A 12783-nucleotide genomic window follows, 5' to 3' on the forward strand; every position below is an offset into this window, starting at 1 on the left:
AAATTGAAGGGAAGACTGCAATTCATGCCCTGTGGATGCTGCTGAATCATTCCTGCAGAAGATGATTAGTCCCTGGGCCTCAGAGCAATACCCTTGAGAGCAAGAAATGTCAAGTCTTTTGGGAACATTTCCCTGGGGAGGATCTCCCAACTGGTCCCCCATAAGGCTTTTCTCTTTCACTCACCTTCAGGTGACCCCAGCTGGGCATTGCTATGTTATCACTATATTCAGCATGATTCTCAGGAACAAAGGTGCAAACCATTCGTGCAGCTCAGCTCAATGCAAGTTTGCCATGTGATATCACCTCCTACCTGTGTTACGGTTGTAAGACAATGTGTTTGGGAAACTAAAGGAATGAACAGTCCCTCCCTGTCCTCTGTAGCACATGCATCCCTGGTACATGGGCTTGAACACAGGTGGAGGGGATGCTTTTTTGTGAGAGCCCCTTGACGGAAATACTGGCAGACCATTATTGATCTCTCTCGGTCATATAAGTGGCCTAGGCTTTGATGAAGGATCAGCTTTGTGTGCGTTCTGGTGTGTGTATGAACACGAGTGTCCACTAGATAATCCCGGATCTCATGTAGATGGTGCTTTACTGTCTTCCTACAATTCCCTTCTCCCGCTCCTGCCATCAGTGGCCCTATCACTATCTCCAAGGGTGAACTTCAATTTGAAGGGCTGAATTCTCTGCTGGTGTAAATGTGTGCAGTTCCATCGACTTCCGTGGAGTTTTGCCCATTTACAGCACCCAGAGGATTTGGCCCATCACTTCCAAATGCTGACCGATGTGTTGCTTTTCTTCATGGCTCCTAGGTGAGTGGTCAGGTGGTAGTGATTCCATGGTGTGGCCTGGCTGGTGTGTGTGGCCATGAACAATAATTAATTGGCTCTTTAAGAAGGTTTGCAATTTTTTTTCTTTATCTTTCTTAAGTTCCCTTTTAATTAACTTCAGTCATGTCCCGACACATCATCTTGGCTGAATCACAGACCTTGCCATGCCAGTTTTTCACATTCCTGAAATACAAGGGCCAACAGTGCTGCAGATGCAGCTTCAAGGCAGCAGCTCTGAGGAAATCAGGCAGCTCTCTTGGAACGCACAAACTTCCAGGAACTGTTGTGAAATAGAGAAAGAGGCTAATAAAACCCCCCAGCCTCTTCATGTTGCAAACCTCATGAGCAGCACCATTCTCAGCAGCATAAAAGGCTGATGCCTTTATGCACAAATTCAGCGAACAGTGATTATATTCCTATAGCAGGGATCTGTGTACAAGCTTCTTTGTTTCATTAGAAAATACCTTTATCCATTTAAGAGGGCTGGGCAGGCAGGCAGGTTACAGAGCTTGGTGCACCCACTCTTTTTTCCATTCAATAGTTCACTTCTTTATCACATTTCTCATTTCACAGGATCAGCTTACAGGATATGAGGTCACATTAATAAGATACCCCAGGCCTTTACTGAGCCACCAAGGAGAACCTGGGCAGCAACTGTGCAAGCTTCCCTGAGCCACCCCACCAATGTGCTTCACACCAGACCTGGAGGGAGCACACCTAGTGCCCATCCAGCGATTGACATGTCTGTTGGGAATCCTAGTTATGACCTGACCAATCTCCTACTGAAGAAAGATTCTATTGACTCCAGTGGAAGGTGGGACAGATTCTTTGGGTCTGTTGTGTTAATGCGTTTGTGCTCTGGACCCTTGTGCTCTGGCATCTGGAATGACTCCATAGGCTCATTTCAGAGAGGGCACCATGGTAACAGCTTCCAGTCACTATCCTCCCAGGCTGCTTTGAAGCTGGAGGCCTAGCGGTAGAGAGCACTGAATTCCATTACTAACCTCTTCAGAAATACGCCAGTTTCTATAGGAGCTCAGACACAGTGCTGTAGGTGCTCATCGCAACAAGACAAAACATTATGGTGTTACAGTAATTAGAAGACACAGATGGAGAAGCCCAAAGTGATGACCTAGTCCATCCCCCAGCCAGTGCAGAGTTGCCTCTAACCATATACTTGCTAGTGCTTTGCCAGTCTAGGTTTAAATGAACCAAACAATTGGACTTTTGCTGCCTACCTTGGAACTGCCCATTAGCTCTCATGTTAGGGAGGGTTTGTCCTAAGGTTCTCCTTTCTGACTACAGCTATCACTGGCTGTAACTGCATGTGTTGGGCAGTTGTCCCAGAAAGTGTGCACTGACAGCAAAATCATAGCACAAAGTGAGAGGGCTAGACCTGGTTCTTTAGCACTTGGCCATCCATCAGCTTGGTTTATTGAATGAAGGACAGGAGGGGAAGAAGGAAAGTTCAGCCATTCCTTATTAGTGATGGTGAAAAATCTCAGGATCTGCCTGAAAAGAAACCATTGACTGGTGGCATTTTTTATATGAATAGGGGTAATGCCTCAGCAAATCTCTGGGGCATGTGCTTAAATGAATCCTGTACTGCTGATGGAATTTTTCAGCTATGCATATCTTTCAACAATCCAACCTTGCAGGGGAAGACTATGCATCATTAAGCGTTGACAATCAGTCTGTTAAGCCTGGGTCTCTAGGAGTGGTGTTTCCATGCAGATGTACAAGGGAAAAAAGTAAATATGTGTGTTCTTAGTTGCTTCTACTCCCAATGTTTCTTATAACAAGCAACATGTTTCTGGGATAGATCCTCAGCTGGCGTAAACTGCAAGACAATGGAGTTACACTGATTTATACCAGATGAGGATCTGGCCCTCTATGCAGAAGACATTCGGTTGGTATAGTGGTCATCGCTGACACCGAACAACCACAATAATTTAGCATGTTTTGTGATGGGGAACACAAAAAGCTCCCCAGTCACAAAAGTACGAGGTTGTTATGCCAGGATATAAATATCAATGTGTGACAGGGTCAGGCCAGATGGCTACAGGAGAGTGTTTCCCCCCCCCACACACACACACCTACCATCACCTTTAATGGGGAATGGGAGACACAGACAGGCTCCTTAGCAGCAGTTCAGAGGTGTGAGGAGGGGGCAGAGGGACCCTGAGCCCCCGACTGGGCCCTGCCTGCAGGCACCTTGTTCCAGGTGCAGGGAGGGCCAGGCTGAAGTCTTTCCCCCGGGCCCACGGCTGTCTGGGTGCTAGTCCAGGAATCCCATCTCCACTGCATCAGCCACCTCTGGCTGCAGCAGCCACGTGGCCAGCTGCTCAATGTCATCCAGGCTCAGCAGGCGAAGGCTCCGCCCATAATCCTTCTGCAGCTGCTCCAGCACCTTCTCCGCGTCAGCTGTGCTGAAGTGCCGAGCCAGGACCTGGCCCAGCGGGTGCCAGATGGTCGGGAATGGTGGCGGGGGTCCCCTGTGCCCCGGGTCCTCGGGGGAAGCCTTCTCCGGTGGCTTGATCACCAGGTTCAGCTTGGACTCAGGGCCGATGGAATAGTCTGAGAGCCTGTGCTCATCTGCCAGGGCTTTGCCCTTGAAAAGCAGCCGCTGCTGAGAGACTGGGACGTTCAACTTCTCCAAGACCAGATGCTTCAGGGTGCTGACGCGCTCGTCCGCGGAGACCTGCAGGCTGCAGCCCCGGCCCTGCAGCGGCTTCACCGGTGAGTGTTAGAAGGCAGATATATTAGTCCCAGATTAAGCAGGTCCATTTTCCCTCACTTCAGTTTGTGGCATGTGTGCAAGGAGCTGGGAGCAAGAGGCACTAGGAGCTGAGAGTGAGAAGGGAAAGCATACTGCTGGAGGACTGAGGAGTACAAGCTTATCAGACACCAGGAGGAAGATCCTGTGGTGAGGATAAAGAAGGTGTTGGGAGGAGGCCATGGGGAAGTAGCCCAGAGGGCTGTAGCTGTCATGCAGCTGTTCCAGGAGGCACTCTAGACAGCTACAGTCCACAGGCCCTGGGCTGGAACCCGGAGTAGAGGGCGGGCCTGGGTTCCCCCCAAACCTCCCAACTCCTGATCAGACACAGGAGGAGTTGACTTGGACTGTGGGTTCCACCAGAGGGGAAGGTCTCTGAGCTGTTCCCCGACCCACATAGTGGATCAGCAGAGACTGCGGGGATTGTTCTCCTTCCTTTTCCCCGTGCTGGCTAGTGATGAGGTTAGCTGAGTGAACGGCAGGTTTGAGCCACTAGTAAAAGTGGCCAAACTGAGGGCTGCCGTGAATCTCTGAGGCAAGCAAATCTGCCAATAAGCGCAGGACCCACTAAGGCAGAGGAGGAACTTTGTCACAAATGGAACAGCAAAACTCTACAGCAGTATTTTTCAAGCCACTGTCTGTGGCCCACTGGTGGTCTGCAAAGACCTGACAGGTCACATGGTTCTCTTTCTTTCTCCTTTCCACCTGCTAAATACTTGCAATATTTTCTTAATACTGCTTCTCCAGGCAAACAACTGGTGTAGTTGGCACAGTTGCTTGATCACAAAAGGCCAATTTCTCTATTAAGATGTGGGCTGCCTTACAGAAAAAACTTGCAAAGCCCTGCTCTCTAGCTTTCTCCTGTCCTCTCCCATCCGATCCCAAGGAGGAATGCTTTCTCCCCTGATAAGAGGCTAGAAGAGTAGTTCTTCATGGCCTGGGCATCATGTGTCTTCCATCTACTCTCCCAAAGTTTCTCAGTTCAGACTTCATAATAGGAAGATACTTCATAAATTTTTTGCACAATCTGATAACAAACTTGACAAGTACATTTTTTGCACTCCGTTGGAGTAATGGTGGTTGTTGTCAGCGTTAAATGGTTTTCTTAGTTGTGACATGTCAGAAGATGTCCACTGAATTAAATGCTCTGCATGTTCGATTCCCTATTCAGCAAACACATCATCTTGCATTCTTCCAGTATCTGCCAGACTAGGGGAGCTTTTCTCCTGTGGAGTTAGAGCATTCTTGGAGGCCAGTGCAACTTGTTTGCTTTAAAGGCTTCATTTTAATGTAGCTGTGGAATGTGCTTGAAAATGTTCTGAAAATCATCAGTAAGAGAGAAGAAAATAGTACCGTTTCCTCAGAGCGTGTATTTTATTGAGAGGTACACAAATCTGCTCTGCTGTAAGCTAGGCACCACTGACTTGTGCATAGTTAACTCAGAAATTGTCTTTTGCTGGACTGGGAAGACAATACAGAACACAGATGAAGTGAAGATAAGAATTGTGGGAACAACAGAACACAATGGACAACAACTTTTTCTATGTCTATTCAGCTCATTCTGGTCGTCTTTCTACCCAGAGCAATGCTGGGAGGAGAGTGTATTGTCTTGTGTAGTGTAGACGAGAGAGCCTGCACTGTGATGGGGGGGAAAAAAAACAACAACCCTATCTGTTGTAAGTAATGCCTATGCTGATGTGTGATGCCATGAATTTCCAGCTCATGAAAAGGTTCTTGAGAGTGCCAAAAGCGTGTTGCTAGAATGCAACACACTTTGTTCATCAAAGCCGTAAGTAGGGAACTCTGTGTTTTGGACTTAGAAGTAACTTTTTGTACATTTATAGTATTTTCCACATTAAACATCATCTATGGTTTGGAAATTGTTCAGGCAAGATACATGTGGTTAACAGTCCTGAATATCAGCAACAGTTCTGCTAGGTTGAGTCTCTGTTTAATGTTAACACTTTTTTGGCTTTTCATTTACCTTTTGGGTGGACCTCTTTGGAGCAGCTGCCTGAAGGAAAAGCTAAGAGAGATCCCATGGATTTTTTTAAAAAACCAAAGACTAAGTGATGTGCTTAAGAAGAACAAGAAGGCATTAGAATATGGACTGTGAGCCTGGAAACCAGGTTTATGTTGGATACCCACTAAGGAGTACCTCTTCTGGGATGGTCTCTCAGTGGATGGATTCCTGGAACAAATTGAGGAGGAGGAAATTCACACCAGTTCTTGGACTCTGAGACATGAGGTTTTCCATAGGAGCTGTGAAAAGTTAGATTATGGGCTAGCAGTTGAAACAGTTCAACTTGAACTCCTGGTCAGTTCCACTCCTATTGAGTAGGTGGGGAAGGACTGATGGGAGCTTTTGGCTTGTTCTGTTGGGGCTCCATTTTGTAAGTCATCTTTGAGTTTTGGGGTTTCCTTCCCCTATCCCCACTTCCTTAAGTGTATTTGAAAGTACTAAGTAGAGTAGTTCTGTATGTGATTAAATCAATATAGTGATAGTATGTGTGGAAGGTTCATGCTACTCCTGTTGGTCTAACTCTACAGTACTGAATATGCTTTCACACTCTGGTTTAATTATCTCTGTAGGTTAGCAGGTAGGGCAATGGGGAGAGAAAGCAATGCTAAATGCTTTTGCATTTTACTTTAGAAGCAGTACCATATTTCTTTCTGCAGGCTGAATGCACCTGACTGTCCCAGTTCTGCAACACTTTATGTCTCCACAACTCATCTGAATTATCACAATACAAATGAACACTACCATGGTGACAGCATTCGGCGCATTTGAATGGTGCGACAGGACTAGTAGTATGCAAAGGCATTACACATCTTTGGTGGGAGTCCAGGGCCCGCAGCACCTCACAGGATTCTGTAAGCATGGTTCTGGAGAACACTCCATTGGTCTTGCACCATCAGGCTGCCTTGGTTACAGGAACTCAGTGTTGTTCAATGGATGTCACCCTGCAGGGCTGGGAATCCCAGTGCAGTACAGATGGGATTAAATTCCTAAGAAGCTGGATTGTTTGGATCATTTTAGGTGGGCTGCACTGTGCAACAGAAAAAGCACTGAATCTGGCTTTAAATTTGCCTCTTACCCCTCCTGCCTGAATGGGGAATGAATGAAGAGATGCTCTGGGATGTCACCAGGGAATTTTCCCCTCACCTTTTGTTTTGTCCTTCTACACTTCATTTTGGATACCAAGTACCTTTGTCTGCCTCTTTCTGGTGCCAGTGATTTTTTCCCAGATGCTAGATTTTGGAAATGTTGCAGCAATATTAACCCATGTAAAGTTTCCTGGAGTGCAGCAGGGAGTCTAGACAATTGATATCTACTGTATTTAGCCCTTTGAATAGAAAACCGCCCTGTTTTTAAGTTTTGTTTTCATATTTGTTTCCTTTTACATATTTGATCATTGCGTTCCATTGCCCAATAGTGTTTATCTTTTGTCTTCCTGTTGTGCTGAGTCAGGCTACAGTAAAGAGCTCATTTTGGATTTTAGGGGAAGAGAAAAGGAAATAGGATTTTTTTTTCTTGGCTAAATATCCTCCTGCTCTCACCTTCAATCCCAGCTGCTTCTGAATTTCTAACAGGCTCCCATTTGTTGCAACAGAGCTCCCTTTATTGGTGCCCTGGCTTCAGTACTTTAACTCTCCTACATGGATCTGCTGATCAGGTCTGTGGACTGGTTTCAGCTGCCTGTCTCCTCACTGGGTTACAACCTCAAACCCATGTGTGGTGGAGTGAGTTCTCCAGGCGAACCTCATGGCTCTTTTCCAGTAGTTTCCCCATCAGGGAAACAGATGATGAAAGTGAAGACGTGCAGATGGGGAGAGAGATCTCAGTGCTGCCAGGGCAGCTGATTGAGATCTCTGAATCAGACACCTTCATCACCTCTGCCACCCTGAGCTTCCCCGCCTCCAAATAAACAGGGTCCCATGTGAAAAACAAAACCACTCAACACCCCCCTTCCCCCGCCATTATAAATAATGGTCTGGTTAATGAATGGTGAATTCCACTGGTAATCCTGTCAAAGTCCTTATGATATCCACATTGATAACATTAACCACAAAGAGCTTGTCTAGTATTCTGATGAATACCAAAGGAATTCTGCTTGATTAGATCATTATTCAAGGGGTAATTTAAAATGCAGGGATATTACCTAGAAAAATAAAGCCTATTGGAATTATAAAGTTCATTGGAGCCCCATAGCTGGTAGAGCCTTCCACCTCCTATTGACAAACAAGGTCTGCAGCCTTCTCTGGCCCTCTACTGCTCAGCAGCTTGCTACAAACACCCACCAGCGCCCTACCTCTCTCGCCCCTTTCTTATTTGCTTGTAACCCTCACTTATGAGTAGTTCCAAACCAAGCATGTGCATAAATCTTTGCATGGTTTGAACCCTAGATTGTAAATTCTTCAGGGCAAGGACTGCGTGTTTATTTGCTTGCATGACATGCCTTGGAGGGCTGAATCAATGAGCTCTCGGCACACTACAAAATACTTACCCCGTGGAGTGGCAGTGGAAGTGGGGGGCCTTCCTGCCCATAGAGGCAAGGAGGAGCAGAGGCTCTTCTCCTCTCAGCTGCAGCAGCGTCCCTTCTCCCACCTGGGAGCGGCGCAGGGGTGGCAGCATCGGGGACCCCACAGTACATACGAAGTGTTGGGTGGAAGTGCTGGGCCTGCTGCACTCTCATCCTTTCCTGCGGCCCCCCAGAGCAGGGGATCTTGGAGTTAACTATCACATGGAGATAAACGGGGCTATTCACACCACTCAGGATCTCTGCAGAGGCAGCAGATGTCACTGCCTCAGTGACACTTGTGTCACATTTTCAAGCTTATCTGTACAGCCAGGAGGGAGGCAACCTTTTCTTCAGTGAAAAGCTGAGATTGTAGGAGTGGGAGGTTATTGATCCTTTTCACATGAGTCTAGTTGAGATGTCGGTAATGACCACGTCATGTCTGCTCATGACTCTGACATCCACTGACCGTTGGCATCGTGGATTTTGTCTTGTAAGTAAAATCAGAACACAAATTATCACTTGGTCTCCCGTTTTATCAGTCACGGACATCCTCTCTGAGGCTCTGTCCTGGGATCTCACTGCTGCCCTTAGCTGCTGGAGCTTAAAGGTATCTCTGCACTATAGCTGGGAGTGAGTCTAAAAGTAGCAGCAGTGTGGATGTTGCAGCACTGGCAGAGGCTCGGGGTAGGGTGAGTCTGAGCTAGGGTGGCTAGCCCACACCTCCATCAGTATCCACGCTGCTATTTTTAGCACACCAGCGTGAGCCCAGCTAACACAAGTCTGCCTAGCCCGAGAGACTCACTCCCTGCTGCAGTGTAGACATGCCCTGGCTGATCAAAGCTCTTGTTAAGAAAAAACAACCGCGGCTTTGGAAGTTTGCAGCGACTGAGGCTTGGAACCACCTTGAAAAGTCCCTGCCAGTGGAGGCCTCCATGCTCACGTAAATCTCAGCAACACAGTCATCCTGACATTTGCCCACATCCTAGTTCCAGTGTGTGTGAGACCATGGTCTCTATTGTATAGATGTTAATGAATCTGCAGCTGGGGCCTCACCTCTCATAATAGCACCTTTCCACACCTAGGAAGAGCTGGGCTCCAAGTCAAGCACTGGAAACAACAGAGGCTCTTTTTCCCTGCCCTCTCACCACAAAATTCCTTTGAGCCAGAGTTGGGCAGTGTTCTAGCCTTTTAGATTAGACACTAGCCATGTCTGGCAGAGTGTCACCAAATAGTCTAGTGGGGAATTGCCCTCTTTAGCTGGGACTTTCCATAAAGATACTCAGCGCCTGGAAAGATGAGGCCCTATTTTCCTTCTCAACTAATCCCTTGGGGCTAACTCTTGTCATGCTGGCACTGGTGTAAATTGGGAGTAACTCTACTGAGGTAAATGGAGTTTTGATGATCGTGCAAAACTGTACTTGCTAGGATTATAATTTAGAAGAGTCATTAATGGTATCAAGCAGTAGGTGCTCTGCAAAGAGAAGGAACATTAGCTTATGCCTCTTGGACACTTATGCTTTGAGATGCTGAAGCATCTCAGTTCGGAGGAACCATTTTCTGAACCCTGTAAAGGATCTGTTTTTAAGCCACATCCCTTCTAGCTGGCTTTTGAGAAGCTAACAAGGTTATTTGTTCTGGTATTGGTGGTGGGGAGGAGGGAAGAGTGAGGCGGCGAGTGATCCATTTTCTTGGCTAAATTGTCAGGCTGTTCTATTTGATGGTTAAACACTATGTGCTTGCCAGACACAATGTGACTGAGCATTAAGGAACAAATTTTAAAGTGCTCATCACCCATCACTGAGACCAGATTTTCCAAAGTGCTGAGCACCCAACCAGCTCTTGTGGAAAACCAGAGCCTAAACAAATACAATTACAATGTCATCTGGCCCCTCCTTTGAGCTGGGGGTAGCCCATCCCATCGCCACTATCTAAGATACTAGTGGATGTACTGTCTTCCTTTCCCCACTGCATCGACAGGATACGGTTTTCTCTGATATGTGCCTGCAGTAATAATTCAGTAGGCAGTCGTGTTTGCTTCACTGAACCTTTTCTACTGTCAAATGCTGCACAATCCTGGCATTTTGTTTTTTCTCATTTGAAAGAAAAGAAAGGAGGACCTTCTGTCTCTGACTTGATGGACCCATTTCTGGCACCCCTCTGTCACTGGCACTATTCTCTCCTCTCTTCATCCCCTGTTGTGGTGTGTTCAAGGGTGAACAGTGAAATAATGACTGACCTAAGAGTTCAGAGTAGCAGCCGTGTTAGTCTGTATTCGCAAAAAGAAAAGGAGGACTTGTGGCACCTTAGAGACTAACCAATTTATTTGACCTAAGAGTGTTAACCACAGTGTGTATGGTGTGGCCAAGTGATGTCTCAGGCCAGATCTACACTAAAGTTTTTTGTTGGTATTGCTGCATCAGTGAAGAGTGTGATAAACCACTTTGCTGTGCCGGCAAACCCCTCTGCGTAGACGCAGAATGCTTCTGTTGGCATAGCTAATGTTGTTCTGTGCAGTGGCATTCCCATACCAGCAGCAGAACTCCCTTTGCCAGCATAGACATCTACACTAGGAGGCTCTGGCTGTATAACTATACCGGCAAAGTATTTGTAGTGTAGATACGGCCTCAGTTGCAGATGAGAGGCTCATAAGTGTGCCACTATCCCCCTCTCACCCAGATGAGTCTACTACTCATGTGTAAACTGTCTAATTTAGGTTCCGATCCTGCAGGGCCTCACCTCCAGGAGCAGTCCTTGCTCACTGTTTCCAATGGGATTACTCTTGCGAGTGCAGGATCAGGTTCATAGAATGTAAGCTCATCCGGGTAGGGTCTGGCCTTCATATATGTTTGTAAAGGTTTGCCACCCTAGGCATGCAAAAATCCTGAATCAGGCCCCCCCCACAAAAGTCAAGAGACTGGATTAAAAATGTCTCTATTTTAAATGTGCTCTCTGGTTTTGAGCTGTTAGATTACACTTGAGAGTTGTGTTTTCAGGCTTTTGTCTGCAACCATGAGGGCTAGAAACTTACTTACCCAAACAAACAAAAGACCCTGAGAGGCTCATGTAATCAAGTGATATCTGGAGCTGGGGCTTTAAATAAAACATCAAACATTGAGACACAAGATGATATTCTGAGAGCTGATAATGTGAAAGGTGGCTTCTAAGTGAGGTGCATATTCATCATTGCAGCATAGCATCATGCCATAGAGGGTCATGAGGATCCTGTGATATGTGGCATGCTAGCTGGCTACCTATCCAGCCCCTGCATTTTCCTTTCTGAAAACATGACCACTTATTCATTCTCCTCCCTCACAGCTCCCAGGACAGGTGTCCCGTCACTAGCTATCCCAGACAACAGAAGCCCTAGCAGAGGATTTGGAGCCAAGGTGCAAAGGACGTGAATTAATGAGGGGAGCGCTCACACCTGAGACACTGAGCTTTGGGAAGTGGATACCATATAGTTAAAAACCATGTCATATTCCCTGGCTCATTACAAGGTGAGTAATGGGCGTGAGAGTGGAATATCCAGAAAAACTTCTCTTTTTCAAAGGGGTTATAATTTGACTGTAAAAATTTGCTCTAGGCTGAAAACTTGGCAAACAAGGGCTCAGCTCAGGAGTGATGGAAAAATATCAATCAATCAATCAGCACAGTCATTTTTGGTAGAGAGGGAGCCAAGGTACAAAGTTCAGACACCATCTTTAGAGGGAAGGGCAAGGGAAGGTTGAGACAGGATTTTGGTTTGGGCCCCATCTCTATTGTTGGGCTAAACTTTCAAAGCTTGGGGAGTAAATTACACCTGCTGAGTGCATGGTCCCAGATCCTCTGAACTATCCATGTGTGCAGGCAAAGCAAGGAAGCACTTGTAAGCACTCTGCATGCGCAGGGAATAGAGTTTGACCATGGTGCGGGTGCTCATGTACCTTACATACCAGCACTGGTGAATTTATCACTCCAACTAAAACTGTCAAATGAAATTTAGTTGCCAGTATTTAATTTTCCCCTTTGTTTAATTTTCCTGAGGTAGGTGAGAAGTAGCTGTTGCTTCCACCCATCTCAGGGCTCTGAGGATGCTTCACCATACCCTCACCAGCTCTCCAGGGCCCATATCCTCCCTGGTGACCAAATGGACCCTGGACACATGACCGTAGCTTATCTCTGATTCCTTTCTAAAGCACCCCGCACTCTAGGCCCGGGTGCTCTGCAGAACACACTGTATGTATTAGGGGCTGAACACCTCAGGACGAGTTAAAAGTAAAAGCCTTAAAGTCCACTGCTATTGGGGACATTTTCTAAAAATTCCCAACCATTGCTAGCACCCGTTCAGATCCACGGGTGTTAGCGACATGGGCGGCTCTAGTCTTGATGAGCTTCAGGCTGCTGCTACCTTTTTACCTGAAGAAGAACTCTGTGTAGCTCTCTCTCACCAACAGAAGTTGGTCCAATAAAAAAAAAAGATTACCTCACCCCCGAATGCCCCCTAGCTACTTTTTGAGGGCAAAGTGGCATCTAGCAGCTCTGCTAAGGACAGCTCAGCGACAGGTTTCCTAGCTTTTGTGACTCATTTGATGCTGCACACACTTGTGTGTTCATAAAGGCACTCTTCAGTCCTGCGCTGAGTGCAGGGACCTGGAGTAGCTGACCTCTCGA

General features: G+C 46.7%; 1 pseudogene; it reads right to left on the reverse strand.

Annotated features, from left to right (window-relative positions):
* Positions 1-3112: 3112 nt before the first annotated feature.
* LOC140898885 (ubiquitin-like protein 4A pseudogene) lies at positions 3113-3577 on the reverse strand (annotated as a pseudogene).
* Between the last annotated feature and the right edge of the window lie 9206 nt (positions 3578-12783).

The sequence above is a fragment of the Lepidochelys kempii genome, chromosome 15 (genome assembly GCF_965140285.1).
Source record: "Lepidochelys kempii isolate rLepKem1 chromosome 15, rLepKem1.hap1, whole genome shotgun sequence".
In the NCBI taxonomy this organism is placed as follows: domain Eukaryota; kingdom Metazoa; phylum Chordata; order Testudines; family Cheloniidae; genus Lepidochelys; species Lepidochelys kempii.